Here is a 3,852-nt window from a genome sequence, read left to right as displayed (position 1 = left end):
CTCGAAACCCCACATATTTACCCTGCCAATCCCCCTGACAGTAGGATCAATTTAGCGTGTCCAATCCACCTAACCCGCACATATTTAGAATGTGGAGGAAACCGGAGGAAACCCACACAGACACGGGGAGAACATGCAAACTCCACACAGACAGTGACCCAAGACTGGAATTGAACGCTGGCGCTGTGAGGCAGCAGTGCTAACCACTGTGCCGCCTCTTGTACAAGGTGATCTCCCCCACCAGCTCTCGCTTAAAGGAATTCAGAAAGTTGATTCCACTGTGGGAGACAGCTACCTTTTCCAGAAGTTGTGGAATTCTCATTCTAAAACTAGAAGAATCTCTTGCTCCTGTCTTCTCTGGATTACACTGAACTGCAGATTCTTTTAAAATTGCTTTTAGGTTAGTACTTGCTCATGTGCGGGCTATACGCAAGGCCACATCTGATCCGATTGAATGGTGGAATGGAGTCGGGAGCTGAACGGCTAGCTGCTATTCCTGTGTCCAGAAAGTCCACAAATTTATGATTTTCTTCCCTCCCTCCTCTGCCCACCCTGGAGAAGACGGAAGAATGAACGGGGAATTATCACTGAGGGGCATCCTCGTGACTTGCTGCTTTGCTTCATGTGATCCATATGTTATTTCTCCGAAGCCAACTTGCATAAATATTTAGACGCCGATCCTTGCATAGATTGTTCCCTGGATTAAACAAATCCAACTTGTGTTTATATCACTAGCTTTCTGGATCTGGATAGGATTTGAGGAATATGTTGCAAGCCGAGACAATTAAGGAGATGGAATCAAAGCACCAGTGTGTAAACGAGCCACTGTGGGATTGAGTGTGGCACGGTGGCACAGTGGTTAGCACTGCTGCCTCACAATGCCAGGGAGCTGGGTTCAATCCCTCTTGGAACCCTGTCTAATGGAACTTGGCAAAATGCCCATTGGAAGTGAGATTTTTTGAACACCCAACAATAGGGGATGACAGTGGTGTAATGGCAATGTCACTGGGCTAGTAATCCAGAGACCCAGGCTCATGCCCTTCAGACACTTGCTCAACATCCCAGCATGGCAACTGGAGGAAATTAATTTCAATTAGTCAATTTAGTTAATTAATACAAAACTGGGAATTTAAAATTAGCTTTAGTAACCATTGATTGTCACTAATATCTATATGGCTCTCCCATGTCCTTTCGGGTAGGAAATCTGCCGTCCTTACCTGGTCTGGCCTACATGTGACTCCAGACCCACAGTGAAAGAGAGGGAATCAACACCCTTCAATTCACAGCTGTTAGCACTGCTGCCTCACAGCGCCAGGGACCCGGGTTCGATTCTGTGCTGAGTCTGCATGTTCGCCCTATGTCTGTGTGGGGTTTCCTCTTGGTGCTCTGGTTTCCTCCCACAGTCCAAAGTACATGCGGGTTAGGTGGGTTGGCCATGCTAAATATGTGGGTTTACAAGGAAAGGGAGAGGACCTGGGTAGGGATGCTCTGTCAGAGAGTCGGTGCAGATTGGCCTCTTTTGCACTGTAGGGATTCTGTGATTCTATGAGAGTTCACTGGGCCTGCTTGATGGCTGCATATGGTTCAGACTAAACCGACAAGGGGAAAGTTTCACAGTTCATTGGGTGAAATTCAGGAAAATAAGGTGCCTTGTGTGTACGATAAATCAACAAGTTGGTGACTAACAAAGATGCTGACCAGATTCTCTGACTTAGTTCGAATAAGCATATCTTTGACATGATTAACATAAGATAGTTTATTAACCTGGGTTTCAGTTCTGTTTATAGAGATTGTGTCAAAATGAAAATTATATGTCACAGGTAAAATATGTTACATTGCACAGTTACAATGGATCAGAAAGGTTATTCTTCTGGAAACGAATGAAGCAAACAAGTCTTAGAATTCCCCTTGGTCGTCCAAGAGTTTTAGTCCTGAGTGTCTGAGACATTTTAAGGTGACAGAGTGGAACACTTTTGCCAATTTTGGACCAGCAAAATGAGAATCAGGCACTCCTGGGGAAGGGATAGAATGCATCAAACTCAGAATAAAGTTCATTTTACACTGCTCCAATAATCAACCTTAACATCAGCCTCAAAGGGACATCTCCCGCAGGCCAGTCTGACATGCCCATTTCCCACACCGACCATTCTTGCTCCTTCTCAGATAAAGGTGATTAAGTTGTGAGTGGAAATTGTGAGCCAGTTGAAGCCGGAAATCGTGTTGAACACATATTCATTGTGAGTTCCCAGGCTGTATCTTGTATTAGAACAAAGAACAGTACAGCACAGGAACAGACCCTTTGGCCCATCAAGTCTGTGCTGATATGCTGTTTCTATCCCTCTGTTTGCCTTCCATTCGAGTGTCTATCAACATACAACTCGAACATTGCTAACCTGCCTGTTTCCGCCACCTCCACTGGCACCCACCACCCTCTGTGTGAAAAACTTTTCCCGTACGTCCTTAAAGATAAGACTTGCATTTCTATAGCACCTTTCAAAATCACAGCATGCCTCAATGTGCTTGGCAGCCAATGCATTTTGAAGGGCAGTAATGAAGGAAATGCAGCAGCCAATTTGTGCACAGAAAGATCCACGAACAGCAAAGTGATAGTGATCAGATACTTGGGGCAAAATTCTCTCATCTCGCCCACCGCCATAGCCGGTGAGACAAAAAATTCGGTTGACCATTTAAAAGTCCATTGAGCTTGAGCAGGAATTTCTGGTCTTGGGGCATGCGGGACCGGAGAATCCTGCCCCCTGTTTTGGTGATGTTGATTGAGGGCTAAACTTTGATCAGGACACCAGCGAGAAATCCCCCACTCTTCTTTGGAATAGTACTCTTGGAGACAGGACCTTGTTTCACTGTGCCAGCCTAGATTTGAGAGCTTAATCCTGGAGGTGGGACTTGAACACACATCCTTCTGATACAGAAACGAGCGTGCTACCAACTGAGCTATAAGCCAACCGGAGGTTGAGTCCCTCTGGTCAGCCTCAGGAAAGTTTAGAAACCATCCTCCAGGCAAACTGAGATTTCAAATTTATAGATTCAAGAATTTCCAGCAAGTTAACCTCATGAAACCAATGCTTCTCTGAACATGAGGCTTTCTCTTGAAGTAATACACCTCTTTCTCTGGGAAATATGGGTTTTAAATATTGCAGATATTACAACTGATGCCGTAGAGGTGGAAAGCAGTTGGATCGATGTGCACTGTTTCCATAGGGAGGCCTTGTGGTGAGGTAGTTCCACAGAAGCTCTGGGTCCCAGTCCCACCCCAGCTGTTGATGACCAAGGAAGGTGTGTTCATAATGGAACAAAGCAGGTTGTGTATCAAACCTGCAAATACTTCCAGCACACGCCAACAGTAGGCGGTAAGAGTGAGAGTGATACCTGGTCAGCTAGGTGAAAGTTGGAACCTTCACCACCACTATCCATGAGTGATCTGTAATGCCACCACATTGATACTAATCATAGAATGAGACTAAACAGAAGGATGAAAGCAAAATACTTCGGATGCTGGAATCTGAAACACAAATGGAAAAGATCTGACAGCATCTGTGGAGATAGAACAGAGATAACAGCTGGAATTTTACCGCTATGTCCCACCCTGAACTCACAGAACAGAATTCTCCATTGGCCTTGGGCAGGATTGTATGAGCCTCACCTGTGTGAGGTCGTAAAATAGTGGCTAATATGAAAGATTCTCTGGCCTCCCAATTGCATGTTTCTGAGTAGTGGGAGGCAGCGTGCTGTTCGCTGGTGGCAAGTTTCTCTGGTCTTGCCCCTGTCAATGGGATTTCCCATTGAAGGGCACCCCAATCTGCTGGGAAACCCATGAGTGGGTGTGCACTGCCA

The sequence above is a fragment of the Carcharhinus amblyrhynchos genome, chromosome 8 (assembly GCF_965287045.1).
Source record: "Carcharhinus amblyrhynchos chromosome 8, sCarAmb.v2.hapA, whole genome shotgun sequence".
NCBI classification, from domain to species: Eukaryota; Metazoa; Chordata; class Chondrichthyes; order Carcharhiniformes; family Carcharhinidae; genus Carcharhinus; species Carcharhinus amblyrhynchos.
This window is presented reverse-complemented; position numbering follows the sequence as displayed.